General features: G+C 48.6%; 1 protein-coding gene across 1 annotated transcript in view; it reads left to right on the top strand.

Moving 5' to 3' along the window:
* Positions 1-398: 398 nt before the first annotated feature.
* Positions 399-18,237, top strand: part of SETBP1 (SET binding protein 1) — a 354,570-nt gene continuing 336,731 nt past the window's right edge. Inside the window, exon 1 of the mRNA XM_036245217.1 lies at positions 399-713. The gene's annotated coding sequence lies outside the window, so the exon portion shown is untranslated. The remainder of the gene's footprint in view (positions 714-18,237) is intronic.

The following is an 18,237-nucleotide window of genomic DNA, read 5'->3' on the forward strand; positions in this document are numbered from 1 at the left end:
GCGGGCGGCGAGGGGACGCGGCGGGGGCGCGGGGCGGGCGCGGCCATGGAGCGGCGGCGGCGGCGGCGGCGGCAGCACTAGCGACCGCGGGCGGACCAGCGAGCGGGCAGGCAGGGCCGCTCGGCACCGCGGACCGAACTGCACAGCTCAGCAAAAGCGCCCTCGCCCTTCGCGCGCCGCCTCCTGCGAGCCCAAACCCGGCAACATTTTGTAAAGCTCCAGTTCAGCCTTTGAAGAAAAGGGGGGAAAAAAAGATAACATTGATCGGAGAGACGGGAATATACATATATAATTTTTTTTTTTTTTTTTTTGCTTCTGCTAAAATTAGCCGGCTCGCCGCGCGCCCGTGTGCGAGTGTGTGCGAGTGTGTGTGCGTGCGGGCGTGTGTGTGTGAATGTGATTACTCCAGGACTCCTCGGGCTCCGGAGACGCCATTTTCCCCCTTGATATCTCTCTCCATAAATCGGTGGCGCGGCGGAGGCGGCCGCGCCGGGCGGGAAGCGCGGGGCCGGCCGGGGCGCCCGCCGCCGCCTCCGCGCGCCCGGGGCCCCCGCGCCCCCAGAGCGAGGGCGGCCGGCCCGCGTCTCGCCGTTTGACAGATGCTCATCGCTATGGAGTTACCGCAGCAGCACCTTTGGGGGCTCGGACGAGCGACTGGATCCGGGATCTGAGCGAGCGCCGGGGCCAGAGGAGCCAAAGCCGCCGGGACATGGGTGAGCACGCGCGGCGACCTTGGCTCGGGAGCCCGGCGCTCAGACTCCCGCCGCGCCGCGGGCCCCCGCACGCCAGGGGCCGGGGGCGGTGTATGTGTGCCCTGCATGCAAAACTTAACGTCGCCTCGCCGGGGCTTTGACTTTGCACGGGGCGGGAAAGGGAAGACGGGCCGAGGGGGCGGGATGCCGGTCCCGGCGAGGCTGCCTAGGATGGGCGCGATTCCGGCCCGCTCGCGGGTGGGCAGCGATGCTGGCTCATTTGGAGTGGCCCGTTGGTGGCGGCGATGGTGGAAGCGTCGGGCTGGAGGGCTGGGAGCTTACTGCGTTTCGCCTAATCTATTCCGCCCCCCCTCCCGCGGCCTTTTGCACCCTCCCTCAGTCCTGCCGCCGGCTGCCAGGGCTGGCGGGTTTGGTGTTGGTGGAGTGGACTCGGAGGGGGAGGGGGGAGGGAAAGGGGTGGGAAGGCGGCAGGATTTTTTTTTTCTCTCTTTGTAACTTGCAGGTTAAGTGGAGCTAGAGAGCTACATTGTAACCTAGTTGGATTTTTTGGGGGGAAATGTATCAGAATCTAACGTGTCGTTAATAGAAAGAAGAACAGGGAAGAAGTGGTCCAGCCGGCGAAGGTTGGTGTGTGCTTGTGTTGTGGCTCTGTGTTAGTCTTTCTCTTAAAATCTTAATCAATGGATCTGAGGCTCTTTCTTGTGCTCTCCGGTTTTGGGACTTCGAAAAGACAGGAATTCCCTTAAAAGCAGACGAATGCCTCTTTTGAAAGCACGCATTGTGTGTGTTTCTGGAGGAGCCGTGGGCTTGGGAATTAAGGGCAGGCTTCCCCCGTTCGGTGGTTTCCAGTGGGAAATCACTCCGGAAAGGGAGCCCTTCAGTATCGATTTATTGTTTTTGTCTTTCAAACCATTATCTCTTTGACTAAAATACTGTCTGAGAAGTTCCACAGAGACAAAGTCAGGTAAACGGGACTGGGCAGATCTTTTAGCAAGATGGTGATGCTGTTTTTGGTGTCTGTTTGTGATGGAAGCATTGTTGGGTAATAGCAATTTTTGATCGGTAGAGCATGCTGGTTCTAAAAAAAAATAAATAATTGCCCAAAGTCTGTCTTCCAGTCCCCCTCCCCACACACAACAAGCACCTCTTCTCCCCTGACCCACACCAATTACAACAATTCTGAATCGGATCCAACTGGAAATATTTTCTTTGCTGATCAGAAAGTTGTGCAATTGGAAGTAGAAGATGAGGCTAGAGGTCCTGGAAGTGTGGGGAGCGGGGGTTCTTACTGCCCGCTGATGCTGCGTTTATTCTTTATGTGTTGTCTGTGTGGGTTCTGAGGGTGTGTATATTGGTCTAAAAGGACTGTTGAGGGAAGGATTTCCGATTTGTTTCCGCTTCAAATAAAGTGTCCTGATAATCTCATGGTTGACGTCTAATGCTAAAAGGCCAATTTGTGTCTCTTTATCCTTGCAGTAGCTTTCCTCCAAAAGGGCAATTTATTCTGGAATGCTACAGCAGCTACTTTTCCTTCCTAGCCCCCAACCCCCATGGCCCCCAATCCACACCTGCCCCCCCCCCCCCAAGTTTGATTGGAGTCCATGGTCTTTAAGGAAATACTACTAATATTACTTGCTTTTCTCTTACATGACTTTTCATTCTCTTACCTTATCCTTCATCCTGTTTTCTGCTTTTCCTGTAAATTTGTACCAAAAAAACCCACAAACAAACAAACAAAAAAAACCCCCCACAAAACAAACAAAAAAAACTTCATAAAGTAGCTGTCACCAAAACTCTCTGGCAGTTCAGCCCCATTTTCTACCCTCTCTTAGTTCACACCAGTAAATTGGATGTGCCCATCTGAAATCATCTTCATCTGCAAACAGTTGTGTGTGTGTGTGTTGAGAGGTGGGGGCAGGAGTGTGTGTGGGGTGGTGTCCAGAAGAGGGACACAGAGAGGAAGGGTGTTGTTCTGTGCAGGCCACATCTGCACCACTGGGGCCAGACCTGGATGGTCTGGGAGAGTTTCCTTTGCACACCACAGTTAGATGTTGTCTGGCTGGGATGGGGAGGCGGGGCCAACTGGCCAGGAGGCGTGTTAAGGGAGGAGAAAGTTTGTAGCACTTTAAAATGTAGCCAGTTTACAATCCCAGGTCACTGTTTCTCCCTTCTCTTGTTTTCTGTGGCTACTACCATGCAGAGACCCCCGAGGGAGGCAGAATCTTTTTTGCTTTGACCAGGAATCCCGGGTTTCAGAACCAAGTCTAAGATGCTGTGTTTTTTTTCCTCTGTATTTAATGGAGTTGCCTACTCGGAGGGAAGGGCATTAAGACAGAAGAGTGTAGTCGAATACAGAGTATTTGCAAATTTCAAGGAATGTAGGCTAAGAGATTATGAAAACAAGGTACTCAGAAGGTGCTGTTTTGCATACCATCTCCCCTCCCCCATTAATAAAAAAAAATGTCTTAGTCTTGGAAAGTTGAATTGGTGTTAGAGCTGGGCTGAGAGAGCTGCTTGCCGCTATAGTAACCTGAGCTGGGCTGGGGGGAGGAGGTAGTGAGCAAATGCAATCCTGAGCCAGAGGAGGGAAACCAACTGACTTGTCTCTCTTAGCAGGGAAAATAGATGTGTCACTGGAATAAACAAACTAGAAACGGGGGAAGGGAAGGCTTGTAGTGAACATAAGGCAGAGTGGCTGAGAGGCAATGAGGCGGGTTTGGAAGGGGCCACTTCTAGCTTGAGAGAAAATATCAACTGCCTTATATGTTCATGAATGGGCTAGACAAGTGACGGGGTGTAATCTGATCTTTTGTGTGTTAACATCAGAATGTTACATAGGAAGGCGCTGTTGGCCAACTGAGTTGGACTTCACACAGAGGAAGCCTGGGGGTACCCCTGAGTGAACCAAGGAGCCCTTGGTGCCACCGGGGCTTCTGGTCCTCTACTTGTATTATTCATGGCAAGCTACTTTGTAAATTAGTTGACCTAAAAGACGGTTGGAGAGAAAGAGAAAATAGTGCGTGGGATCTTTGTAGAATGTAGTTGAAAATGGTCAGCGGGGAGAGGCAGGAGGCAGGAGTTTGCTGAAGAAGAAATAAATAGGTAGGCATTTCCTCCTGGATTCCCGAATGTGTTTCTGCCATTCTCCTGACGTTCAATTCCATTAGGGGCCCAATCAATACTTGTCTGGAACGAAAATGCACCTCCAGAGGAGGAGAGTTCTTTCCACCAACCAGTCATTATTCTCAGTTGTACTTCAGTCTCACTCTGAAGCTTCTTTATCCCATGCAAGAGGAGGAAGATGAGAAGTAGCTAGATGGATGGGACATCCCTTCTGGATCCCAAGGAGACACTGAAACTTAGCCAGTCCTCAGCCTCCCAGAATGCCAGTTTTCCCCTCAGAGACTTGAAGTTTTAATTGAAACCAGAAAGCTAATGAAGGCAGACCCAGCCAATGAAACCTTGTTTTCTCTGCTGCTCAGGAATGGGAAATAAATAATTTTTTTTATTTTTTTGCTGATGGCATTTCAAGTTGCTTCAGCTCTGCTCCTGCCAGAAGACTGGGGTAAATTATTATTAACATTAGCATTGCCAGGGGTTGCAGTGCCTTAGAAAGGTTGTGGTGTCCATTGAATTTGCTCAGGGACCCGCTGTGGGGGACAGTTCTGGTGGGGTGGGGGTTCAGGAAGCTGCTGTTATCCCGGAGAGCTGCCCCGAAGAAACGAAACCTCATAGAGTTCTTGCCACATGTCACTGTGCTTGGTCCTTGGGTTTCTGTGAAGAGTGGAACAAAACAATTCAATTCCATGCCTAGGCAGCGGCATATTATGAAACTGAGTGAGCACCTCAAAATGTTTTGGGCCAGGATTAGGTAAGGAACAGTATCATCATACATATGGCCGAAGGTGTGGGTCTCTTTTAGAGCTATTTCTAAAGGCAACCTGGTGTTTCACAAACTCTTCATAACATTGCAGACACTTTCGGTAGCCAAACGCTTGATTGGTGCAGAAGATGAAACACCCAGCTGCCCAGAGAGTGTACTTCATGGACGTGGGGAAAGTGTCACTTTGCATTCTTGGTTGGCTCTGAGTTTTCATTTCCATTTTTACTGACCCTTCTATTAGATTCTTATGCCTCCTTAGACACACCAGTTTGGGGCAATGTAAAGTTTTGGGGGCAACTGGTAACCTTAGATGACTGAGTTCATGGTCCTTCCAGTTCTCATCTAAGTTTTAAAGGTTCAGATGGAATCAGCTTCCCTTTCGGAGTTGTTTTTGTCCCCACTTAGTGGGTGCCCTCTAAGGTGGAGGGGACATTATTTTTTTTTAATGGCCTTTGGCTTAGAGACCCACAGTTGACTTCCTGTCCAGTACAGAGCAGATGCTGCCAGGGTCAAATGGAGAAGGTGAGCAGACCTGAAGTCCCACAGGGTCACTGGCAGGGAGGGGCCATGCCTCCCCAGGAGCCCGGGATGGATTCTGATGAGCAGACACATGTCAAGTATTTACAGGCAAAGCCAGCCGAGCTGACCCCCAGACACATGGGGACTTCTACCTTTTCACGTGCTGGAGGGGGTGGGTGTTGGGAGTGAATGGTAAGCAGGTAAGAGCTTCTGAACTCTGCCAGCTTGGAAAAATGTTTCCCTAACCCAACTTATTATTTTCTCATAAAAAATATCCCCTTTTATATGCATGGCACTCTGCCCTTCTCAAAAATACCTTCATATCCTATTTCCTCCTTGATTCTCCTAAGGAGGGAGGCCAGATAAGTATTTTATCCTCATTCAGACCAGGCAAGTGATACAGTGACTTGTGGAAATGACACAAGCTGGTGGCCAACCTGGGACCAGACGACTGTGTTCTAAAGTGTGAAGACGATCATACCTGAAATGACAAATCTGCTTTGGATCCTGTCCCCCTACATCCTGGCAGAATGACCCCCTTCCAGTTCTTTAACCTCTGTGAGCCCCAGGAACCTAATCAGTAAAATAGGGATGAAGATGCTTACCCTGTCAGCCAGGAATCACAGGAAGGAGAAAGAGGGTTAGAGTTAGGGAGCAGCAGGGGTTGTGAGGATTAAATAATACCAGCTAATTTCGGTAATTGAACTCTGAGAGGATTTCCAAGCTGCCTCCTGGATACTGGTCCTGAGTTCACTGACACCGCAGCTCAGAGACTAAGAACCCCTTGGCATGGCCTTCAGGGGCCGCTTGTGTTCTAAGACTGCCAGGGGACAGTTCTGCTCTTGATTCATGAAATAATAATAATAATAATAATCAGTTGAATTTTTGGATGCTTCTATACTGTGCATATCTGAGATTCAGAGTCTCGGACAGTGTCCAGTTACAGACTCAAGGATGTGTCGGTGCTCGGGAAATACGTTTTGAGTTAAGAATGAGGGGGAGATGGGGAAAGACATAGAGACACGCAGAGAAGGGAGGCCAAGAGGAGAGGCTGTGAGGGGAGGTTCTCCATCAGGGGCTCCAGTGGCTGAGCAGGGACACTCAGGACAGAATTTTTAGCCTCTCTAATGAAAGGAATTGAAAGCAGGATTACCTGTGTCCTAGCAAATGACTTCTCTAGAATTGGGAAAGAGCTTCACAGACCAGTTGTTCCCTACTCCTTATTATCATGATCATAATTCTTGATTTTTAGAGAGAGGAAGGAGGAAAGAGAGAGAGAGAAACATGGATCAGTTGCCTCCCACATGTGCCCTGACCGGGGATGGAACCCACAACCTGAGTATGTGCCCTGACTGGGAATTGAACCCACCACCTTTTGGTGTAAGGGACGACACTCCAACCAAGTGAGTCAAACTGGCCAGGGCTGTTCCCTAACTCTTAACCCTCTTTCTCTTCCCTGTGACTCCTGGCTCACCCCATCCAGCAACCTGCCCCAGGCACCTGGCAGTGTTCTCGAGTGAACCCCATTTTATGCAACACACGCAGTCCTCTGCTCCCATCAGACCGATTTCCTTACCGATCCGTGGCACCTTGTGCACACGTCCACTTCCACACTCCGCTCGTGCTGAGTCCCACCTCCTCTGTAGGTGTCCTGAAGGGTCCCATCGAGCCAGCACACCTGCCTCTTAGGACGTCAGATCAGCTCTCTCCCAGCTCCTCACCCAGGACTCCAGAGCCCTGCAGGCCGAAAGCCCTTGCCTGGCAACCTGCACAGGCTGCTTCTGTTTGTTGTCATTCCCCACCCCCAAGCTGTGAGTCCTTACAGAGAGGGACCAGGTTTGCCCCAGGAAGCCCTGCCCCTCCTGATGGTGACTTCTGTTGCATGAGCGAATCACAGAATTTACAGATTGATGTCAAGGTAGAATATTTAAAGTGAATGCTGTTTAAGGTGAGCTGAAGCCCCCCGAGAAGCCACACATTGAAGACCTCTTAGGCCAAGTGAGTAATAACCTCTTCCGTTAATGGCTTTTTATGTTTTTGGCTATCTTTCCCGGGCAGTGGCCCACTCTTGGTTTCTCTCTCAAAGCCTAAGAGTTAACGATGCTTTACCCCCTGTACATTCTGTCGGTCACTCCTCGAATCTTCAAACATTTATTAAGTGCCTACTAGAGTCTCATCGTCACAATAGTACACACAGCTCTTGACTTTTCTCTGAAAATGCCAATTGCGTTTTTTTGTCCACCACACTCGTTTTGGCACTTAACCATGCAGTCTTCTTCGTTGCTCAAGTCCAAGTGGACTTGCTCCTCGGTGACAGGGTGAGGCTGGACGCAAGGGCCGAGAGGGCTGAGCAGAGAAACGCACGCAGAGGGAAAAGTTCCAGGGACAGGCTCCTGAGAGGAAGGCTGCAGGCTGGGCCGGCCCCTGTGGGTGTAGGATGTGGGACAAGTGACATTGCCCTCTCACGCCTACCTTGAGCCACAGTCAAGTGGAAGTGTGTGGCTTCATATGGAATGCTGCAATTCTGTCCCAGGAAATTTAAAGCTGTCTTAAAGCTCAGAGCTGCTCAGCCCATTAATGGCAGCCCTGCACCCGTCTGAGGACAGGTGCACTTTGCTGAAGTGTTTACTGTGGGGAACTTGCTTGCAGAAGGGGAAGTAGGATCAGGAGATGCTCCCCAGTTAGAACCGGAGAGCCAGACTTGGAGGGCAGATAGGGAGGGCAGGGATGATGAGCTAAGGGTGAAGAAATACCATAGTAAATAACGTGGAAGGGAGAGAAGATTGACTCTCTATATCTTTTTTGAAAACTGGTCCTCTTTGGTGAAATAACTTAGTGGAGAGAAGGGAGATGAAGCAGACAAAGACGGCTTCTGGAAAATCTAGACTATATCATCTCTCTGGGCTCTGTTACTGCTTCCTGTGCCCAGTAGGCATCTGGAATCTGTTGTGGTTACTCTGTGGACCTCATGGATCTAGGGGGCTGGGTGTTATTTGGTTTTGTAGATTTCAGTGGGCACGAAGACTGGGGTCATCATGCCTCTGCTCCCTGGGTGACTTCTCAATACCCACAGCAGAGCCAGCCCCTCCATGGCCTCTGCTCAGAAACTACTAGTGAGTTGGGATGTATGCATTTTGAGATCATAGGGCGTGACCCACAGTTTGCCCAGTGCCAGAGAGAGGCCTCTGTGCTTTGGGATGAGGTGGGATCAGGAAAGCTGAGCTTTGACCTGAGGCCCTGTGGAAATTCAGCTGGAATTCTGACCCATTCAGGAGCACCCTGATTGGATATTGAGGAAGAAGGAAGTCCTGCAAGCGACGGAACTTGCAGTTGCTTTTACCCTAGGTCTTGGGAAAGGGAAATAAAAGAAGCGTGTGACACTATTAGCCTAACTGAATGAGAAGCAGTTTCTTCATTAGTCCTTCCCTTGGTCAAAGATGTGCATTTTGGTCAGTGGAAGGAAGCTGCTTAGGGTTTGAACTTGGAACTGGAAAGATGTGGAGACTGGAGATGCTGAGTCTGATGAATCCAACATCACAGCCTCAGCACGCTCATCAGAAGCATTAGCACTGTTGTGCACTTGTAGCAAATAATGAAATCTGGGTGGCACGTCCCCTTGCAGTTGTTGGTGGCTGTGTCTGTGACCTATTGTTATTTGAACAATGAGAGCTTTGATTTTTTTTACAAGTATTGATTCATAATGGTGGCTAAAAAGGGTGATTTGATGTGAAAGCCCTGTGGGCCTCCTTTCTGCTCATTATTTTGCACTCTAGAGCTCGATTACAGTTGGTTTTTTGATCCTCAAATATTTATTAATGTCTCAGCATCGCAGCTTGTATGAGCCATTGCTCCTGGCACTGCTGGGCGGGAAAGGTCTGGCGTGAGACGAGACTTTCGCCTCTGGAGAGTGGGCAGTGTATCTGGAGAGACAGGCTTCGTGCGCTCAGATGGAAAGTATCAGCCCTCTGCCAGAGAGGGGCATGATCTAAGTAGAATTGTGCTATCTGTGTGATCAGGGCTAAGGTGCAGTCCGGGAAGGCTTTGAGGATGATGTGATTAGCAGCTGGACGGTGGAATGGGAACAAAGGGATATTCTTGGTGGGAGAGGAGCTTTTGCACAGGACAGAGGTGGGACAGAGTTTGAACGTGAATTTGGAATGGCCACAAGAAAGGAAGGCTGATCACCAACATGTACCACATGTGCCAGGGCAGCACAGCCCTGATGAGGAAGGTCCGGCTGGATGACGTTGATGGGCTGGCCACCCATAGCCGGCATCTTGGTGGACGGCGGTCTTCTGACCACAGTGTGAAGGACAAAACCCAGGGCCCTGTAAATTGACCCAGTCATTCAAACTCATGAATTCTTCAACCCTCTGATTCAGCAACGTGTCTTTGCTCATTGATATTTAAACACGAGCCTGAGCCCACTGGGTGCTGTGGGGACCCCAAGAGATGGAGAGAACTTCGTCTCTACTCTCAGTCTCGTGGAAGACACCGTATGAACACAGGAAATCAGTGGTGGAACAGAGCGGACAGTCATCTAGGGCTAAGCAGCTGGACCCCAGTGCGAGCTGGACTCCAGCGGCTGGACAGACTAGGAAAGCTCGTGGAGAAGGTAAGACTAGGTCTGAGTGTTGATAATGGAGCTGACTTGAGAGCAGCAGAGGAGATACTCCTCTTGAGAATGGAGAGGCAGACCACTTCCCAGAGACCATGACCCAGAGACCAGAGCTTTGCGGAGTGTCAGGCACCAAGACCGATGCGATGGGGTCCTGTGAGGAGCAGGCCGAGGCTCACGTCCCCTGAGGGGAGATGGGAGCCATGGCTGCAGTTTTTAGACTGTGAAGAGTACAGGGTGCTCTGGTCGGGAACTGCCACGCATACCACACGTGGGAGAAGCCTGCCATCTGACTGTCCTGCCCTCCCCTGCTCTTGTCAGCCAGCAACTCTTCAGTCTGGGTTCAAAAGAGTAATTGTATATCGAAAACCGAAAATACATGTAAGCATTCAGAATGAGTGATACTCATCTCCGGGAGTTTAATGTATAATTGGAGAAAGGCATGTGTACATTTCAGTTAACGCAGTATCAACATGACAGCTCAAGATGCCGAGTAAGAAATCTGAAGGAATGGGAGGTGGAGCTCATGTGTGTTTCGCCCTCGGTGTTCCCAGCTTCTCTGTTGTGGCAGAAGCACACGTTTGTGTCAGATGACACTTTATGTTCAGTTGACAACAAGCAAAGCAATTGCTCAATCCGAGGAGTCGAGGAATTTGAATTAAGACAGAACAGGACATGGAGTCAAAATTAGAGGGTCTAGAAAGAAAGACAATGACATTTTTTATCTGTTTGATTATTCAGGTTAATCCCATTGTCTCCTGGGAGCCTGTCATTTCTTCCCCAGCTGACTGATGTTGGGTGGAGGACCAGAGCTTACATGACTTCTAATTCTGGGTGTTTAAGAACCGATGACATGGTGGTTCAGAGGAAAGCAAATGACATTTGGAGTCAGACAGAACTACCTGGGTCATTTCAATACATTTCTCAATTTCAGTTTTCTTATCTGTAAGATGGTTACATCTCAGGGTTTGATCCAATGAAAACCTTAAAGCCCTTGTATACTAGATGCATGTTAAACGTTAGAATCCTTTTCTTAACCTTGCGGATCTCTCCCCTCTGCTTGTCCAGGACTTACTATGGTCACAGTTACTTCTTACAAGTCTGCCCTTCAATGTTTAACCTGTGTAGGTGCTATTCTGCATCTGTTGTTTCCTTTGTCCTTGCAAGATTCTGGGAAGACACTAGGACGACAGATAAGAAAACTAGTGCCCGGAGGGCTGAAGTGATGTGGAAGTCAATGGCAAACTGGTTTGGGAACTCCCTCCCACAGACACAGTTAGGAGTGTTGGGGTGAAATCTGGCATCACTTTGTGTTTTGGAGACATCATGATGTTAGAGTAAAAGGCACAGGCTTTGGGGTATGTAGACTTGGATTTGACTGTGGTGCAGGCAGGTGTGCCCATAAGCAGACTGTTCCCCTCCCTGACTGTCACATTCATATCTGTGCAATGAGGACAGGTCTTCTGCATCCCAGGGTTGTTGTTCCAATTAAACTGATGACGTTTCCAAAGGCCATTGGTTGTGTTTAACCCCCTCTCTCGCTACAGATTTGTGCCTGCTTGACAACACGGAGAAATGCAGGCCATGGGTAATTTCCCAAAGCGAGAGCTCAGACCTGGAGACTTGAGGTTGGCCCAGCCCATTCTTTAGAGATGCTTCCCCAAGGGCCCAGACCCAAGGCTCATCCTGTTGTGTTGTGTTTTCTTGGTTCCCAGAGGAGGCACTGTTTTTGCAGCTAGAGCTGAAACTGTTGGTTCACAGATAGTGTGCCCAGCCTCTGGCTTCAGAAGCTCAATTCTTTTTCTCCCTCTTGTGGAGATCCCTGAGCATAGGGACTGATTCTTGCTTTTGTGTGACGCTCAGCTGGGAGATGCTGCAGAACCAGTACAATCTATAAAGCAGTGTAAGGTACCAACCCAACCCCATCTTTGAGAGGGTTCTGTTGAGGAGGGGAAGCTCAGCACCAGAAGTGTCAGAGCTGGGGGGAGCCACAGAGTCCACCACATCACACCCTTCATTCTACAGATGAAGATGGGGAGACCCAGGGAGCAAAAGATATTTGCCCGAGGCCACCCAGCTCCAAATGGCAGAGCAGGGAATTCAATCTTACTTCCTCTATGAAACAAACAGGGAACAGGAGGGAAGCAGTGCTCAAAGTACATCAAAGTGCCAAAGTTAGCAGACACATGTGAATCTGCATGTGTGCTTCCATGGCAGGGGGAGGGAGAAGGCTGGTCTCCAGCCCCTGTCCCTCAGGCTTTACTTGGGGTCTATAAAGAGAAGGTAGCATCTAGCCAGAAGCCGGAGTACATGATACAGATTATGAGAGTAAATCAAACTTCTCCCCAGTTTTGAAGATGAAGTAAGGTGATCCCAACAGGTTCTTTTATAAATGTCTTAGTTGATCTTCAGTTACTTTCCAGAACAACCTTGAGGCAGGATTGGTACCCAATTTCCAAATGAAACGTGAACACAGTGACCCAGCGAAAAGGAAAGGCTAAGCCACCCAGACCTGTGACACCAAAGCAGTGCTACTGCCATGCTTCTTTTCAAGGAGAGACATGGCTTGGACACTTGTTCTTGGACACTAACTGTATGTTCACTGTGCTCTGAACTGTGGTACAGACTTTTGTAAAACCCAGCCCCTTCCCTCATGGAAGACCTGGTCTGGTGAATTAGTAAGTGGAACACTGCAATACAGTTTGCCAAATGCTTTGATAGCAGAATTCCCAGGGAACTTTGAACAAGATCATCTGTGAGTGTGTGTGTGTGTGTGTGTGTGTGTGTGTGTAAGCATGCATGAGTGCACATGTGCCCATGAGTACACGCAAGGGAGAAGGAATAGGAAATCAAGGTCTAGCCAGTCTTCATGAAGGAGGTAAGGGTTGACTCAATTCTTGAAGAATGACTTAGAGGTAAGCAAGTGGAGAAAGAAAAAAAGGGCAAGCGAGCCAGAGGAAGTAGCAGAGATTCACGAAGTGATGCCAATCAGTGGGACTTGGAGGAGCTACAGCTCGGGAGAAGCTGCCAGGGAATGTGGTGGGTGCAGTTCTCAGGGGTCAGCAGCTTGGAGGAGGGGAACTTGATCAGGCGGTACCACCCAGGTGTATAAAAAAAGCCCCCGAGTCCAAGCTTTCTTCTTTGCTGTAGACCATGGGTGTGTTTACAGGGTCAGAGACTGTGGTGCAGAGCTGCTTTGCCCTTGCTGATTGAGGACTGGGTGAGGGTTGTGTCACTTGATCGATTTATCAGTGTTTATGGAGCATTTCCTCTGGGCATTTGTGCAGCAGGAAAGATTTCAGAGACCCATCATTCAGAGTCATGGGAACCTGAGTCGAATGGCGCCTGGCTAGCCTTTGACACAGCCTCTCATTCAACATTCACTCAGCAAATAATTTGGAGTGTTGCTCCATGGATCAGGGGCTGTGCCAGGCTCTGGGGATTCTGTGGTGAGCCACACAGACACAGCTCCTACCCTTAGGGCTTACCTTCTGATGGGCTAAGCAGGGTTGAAACCTAGAATGGCACATGCATTAATTATAAAATATAGTAAGTGCTAGGAAAGAAAAGCCTATGCAATGAATGCATGAAGCAGGGAGTCCTGGTCTGCACTGTGAAACTCGGGAAGGGCAATTTGACCTGGGCCTGAGTAATGAAGAGGCATTCCAGGTACATGCAAAGTACCCCAAGTGGAAAAAGCCACTTCTGACTCCCCACCGAAATACCATAGAAGACATACAGAAAGGTGAATGACTGCTCCATCACCCTCAAAGCCAAAGTCAGACAGTCTGTTGCCAGAATTTGACATGGGATTCTCGTAACTATAAGCCAGTGAGCGTAGGTTGGAGACACAATTGCTTCCCCATCTAGTCAGTAGGCTCACACCCCATCCTTTTACATCCTTTGCCCCCTAGGATCAGAAACTCACACTGTCTGACAGCCAGAAAAATAGGTAATCCTCAGGTCTACTGCCTGGGCAATGTTAATGAAACAACTAGAGACAATCTCTTCCCTTACATTATTATATGTATTTTCAAAGTCTGCAGCTCTCAGAAAACAAATGGACAGGACTGGAGGAGAGAGATGTGAGGAGTGGAAGAGGGGCATTGACATCCGAGCAGAGAAGTTTCCTGGAATAAAGCTCTGAGACATGGACGTAAAAGGTCTTTGTAATAGTGTATATAGTACATTTCAGCCTTTCAGAGTGTAAAGCATATGGCAGAAGGATCCCCTCCTCGTCTAGCAATATAGTAGTAGATAGATGTCTATTGTCCATGGTCTTCTCGTAAATGCTCAACACCCTACTCCAGATTGTTTTAAAGCCCTGATTTAAATCTGGTGATTCCTCTGGTGTAAACATTCTCAGGAGCTCCTGGGTCTGCCTTCAGCACACCACTGTCAGGAGGAACTGAGGTGATTGGATGACTGATAACAGCAACATCTCTGAGAGGATTTGACTGGCTTCAAGAAGGATGGAACATAGAATCAAAAGGAGACCTTGCTTTCTCTGTAGGCGGAGACTACCCTGTATGACTCTCTCCTCATTAGAGCATGAGGAAGGAGAAAGAATCCATCCTGAGGGGGGAAACACTGAAAATACAGTAAGAGGAACGAGGTCAGTATAATTATTTACTACAGGAGAAAAATGAGAATTTTGGAAAGCTGCCAGATACCTGCAGCAGGAAGAAGCATGACCCCGATGGAACAGGAACATAAAGTAGCAAGGAGGGCATGTTCTGAGAGGAAAAGGCATCAGAATCCGCTGAAAGAAAGATGACTAAAGAAAGATCACAGGGATACATAAATGTGTAGCAGCAGAATTAAAAACCCATAGTCAATAAAGGGAAAAGGAGGAGTGAAATAGAATCAAATTGATATTATGGAGACTTGATTAGGGTGAACTCTCCCACAATGAAAAATAAAGAAACAAACACAGTGAAAGAGAGAATAAGATAAATGGAGAACAGTGCTGAGAGTTCTAAACTAAGAGTATACGACACGTTCAGAAAGATGCCAGGTCCATTGAATAGAAGAAATAATGAAAAGAATAATTGAAGGGAATATTACTAAACTAGAAAGAACCTGCATCTACAGATCCGAAAAGCATGTGTTCCAGCAAAAATAAAAGAAGCAGTATCCACACTACACTCACTTCGCCATTAATAAAATTATATTCTAATGGAAAATATCTTCAAGGATAAAGTTAAAACAAATTGCCTACAAAGGAAACAAAACCGGGCTGGTCTCCCTTTTCTCTTCTATTATTTCAGATGCTAGAAGACATTTTGCAGAGTTTTGAGGGGAAAGGTTCTTCTACACATAAAGATGAAAGAGGTGCCCGACCTTAAGGGGATTTGCAGAGTATGGAGCCGAGGTAGGGCTCAGGATGGAAAACTCCAGAGGAGTTCGGGGAAGGTCAAGAACGAGGCCGTAGGCCTTCCTATGTTTGTGATGATTGGCCTTTAAGTCCTATGCGGTACATGTGTTATTTAAAAAACTCTTTTTACAAGGAGCATGTAGTACTGTTAAAAAAAAGAAGATTAAAAACCTTAACCTAATGAGGAAGATCATAAAGATTTGTTTTTCCATTTTGTTGATGAGACACTGAGGCTGAAAGAGGGCCTATGAGGTTCCTAAGTGTCAGATGTAGGTCCAGATTCCAGAATCCAAATCTTTTTGTTGTTGTTGTTAATCTTCACCCGAGGGTATTTTTCTATTGATTTTTTTAGATAGAATGGAAGGGAGGGAGGTAGAGAGAGAGAGAAACATTGATGTGAGTGAGAGAGACACATCGATTGGCTGCCTCTCATACGTACTGGCTGGGCCTTCCATCGAATCTGCAACCCAGTATGTGCCCTTGAATGAGAATTGAAGGGAGACCCTTTGGTCTGTGGGCCAATGCTCTAACTGCTGAGCGAACTGGCCAAGGCCTGAATCCACATCTTTGGACTCCTGTTAACTATGTCAGGGGCTCTCTCAGTTTCACCATGTTGTTCCCTTGGAAAGCAGCAGTCAGGGTGAGGGTGGCCTGTATGCACCTGGGGAACAGGGCAGATGGGAGAGGTGGATAATGTCAGGAAGCCCAGACTGGGATGGTGCATTCATTTATTAATTCAGTCAGACAATGTTTCTAGAGTGTTCATTATGCACTGGGCATTGGAATTGCAACTGATGACTATTCTTCAGAGACAGAGAGTAAAACTGTAAGGGAAAATCCCTTTAAACACAGAATAATTGTGCTCTATGGTCAAGGCAGCTGATGGGATGAGAACATAGACTAGACAAAGCCTAAACCCAAACCACCAAGAGGGTGGTTTGGTTAAAGCCATAGCGCTGGGCCCCACCCTGGAGCCCTGAGTGGTGGGCAGGGCTCGAGAATTTGCATTTCTTCCGAACTTTGGAGTGAGAGTTCTCCAGGGCTGCAGGTGAGAATGGTTTTTAGACTAGGCAAATTCCTCCATCTTGCAGATTCGAACTGGGGAGAGCATGTAGTTTTAGGCACTCATTTGCGTTATGATCGCCCTGTCCCTCAGAAAAATAATTCTGTAGGATACACCATCCAGTTTGGAGTCTCCCCATAGATCCATGGCTGTGCAGGGTAAAATTGCAAAATCTTGGGTATGGAAGAGACCTTGGTCCCACTCCATTCGTGGCTGAGATTAGTATGGAGTAAGGCTGCGAATGGACTCTTCTCCCAGTGTTCTTTCCAAGTACATCACCACCCTCTCCTTCTAGCCCCTCTGTTCCCCTGGGACTTCCTAGGCAGTTATGCCCTAAGCAGTTTCGTTGTTCCTATGCCCTGCCGCCCCCAAGTGCTGCAGGCAGCCAGGGAAGGGTTAACGTTGGTTGGACTGGAGGCCCGAGCCAAGTACAGAGTGTCCATTGTGTGCCCGCCCTTTCTGGGGGAGTTGCCGACTGCTGGAATGTGACAAGGCAGAAGGTTTTCACCTTGCTGGCTTCCCGTCCTCAGTGAGTGCCCCTGCTCACACCCCATGCTGCTCACACCCCATGCTGGCAGGGGTGCGCCCAAGGGGGTGCGCTGCTGTCTCCCAGGCTCACCAGCAAATGGAACTGTGAATTTGGGATGGCAGGTGCCTGTTGGCAGAAGGCAAAGAGAGAACAACAGCTTTGTGTGCTGGTGAAGTAAACAGACAGGTCAGGTTTCTCTGCTCTTTGCTTTTGAAAGCTTCTTTTGATTTTCCTAAGGTGAGGGGCGCATGTGGACACGAGGGACTGGATTATAATCCTCAGCATAGGCAGGGGCCGCCTGGGTGGGTGGAGCTGCAGTTGGAGTAGTTGGAGCCACAGGACTTGGAAGAACTGTCACGGGGCTAATTCATTTTCATGGAGAAAGAATTTGAGGTCCTCCAAGTGCCCAGTCTTGCACTGGGTGCTCAAGTGAATAGGAGTTGTGCAGTCCCGGTCAGTCTCAGCCTGAAACTGAAGTGCAGTCCAGTAAGGGAAATAAGATTTGTGTTCTCAGACCGGTGAGAAGACAAGGCAAGACTGTGGCTGGGTGCACAGAGTTTACAAAATATGGTCACGAAGAAGGGAAGACTCGGGCATGACCACGAAATATGGGAAGGATCAGGATCTGTTATTTTGTTTGTTTTTTGTTTTCATTCATCCCTCCACGCGGCAGATGTTTGGCGAGCTGCAGTTGTATGAGAGGCATTGCATGGATTGATGGGAAGGGATATAAGGAAAGAGTCTACCAAGGCAGAAATAATTCTGTGTGTATAACGCCACTGTGGAAACTGGTGTGACTTGAATGGGGAATGGTGACTAATGAGCCCTAAGACTGGATTCTTCAGGGGAAACCAGTATGAAAAGTCTGGAATTGATGTGTTCTTGAATATTGAGATGATCTGAGACTGCTTCGTCCTCAGTATTTGCCCTGTCATACTCTTGCCGCTCTGCTTCAGGTCCTCATGCAAAAGGAATGGCATTTCAGCCGAGCCTCTTATGACCCCCTGCCTCTGGTATCCGACTCTATTAATTCATCCCTCACATCACATACTAGAATTATCTTCCTAAAGCATAGACTTCACAGCATCCCTTCCCTGGTACATCCCATAAATGGGTTTCCCCATTACATGTAAGATAAAATCCAACTAATTAGCATGACGTTCAGTGATGTCCATGATCTGGCTCTGACCTTTCATCTCCAGCCATGCCTCTCGCCAGTCCCCATGGTGCACACGCCTCTTAGCCAAACCTCCCCTTTCTCTTCCCAGAACCTTGCATGCTCCTGCCCCAGGCCCTGCCTCACCTCGTGCTGTTCCTTCTTCCTGCCGCATCCCCCTTCTGCTCACTCTACCTAGCGAAGCCCCTCAAGGTCAAAGCCATAGCCTGTGCTCTCCTCGAAGACTTGACTTCCGTGGTCGTTTCCCATCTGTCTGTCTACACCTTGCCAAGTGGAAAGCACGCTCTCTTCCCTTTGTTTCTATCCTTTATTATAGGACATAGAAAAATCTGTTCTGTTATTATTATTATTATTTTCA

This window comes from Molossus molossus, unplaced genomic scaffold (assembly GCF_014108415.1).
Source record: "Molossus molossus isolate mMolMol1 unplaced genomic scaffold, mMolMol1.p scaffold_m16_p_6, whole genome shotgun sequence".
NCBI lineage: Eukaryota > Metazoa > Chordata > Mammalia > Chiroptera > Molossidae > Molossus > Molossus molossus.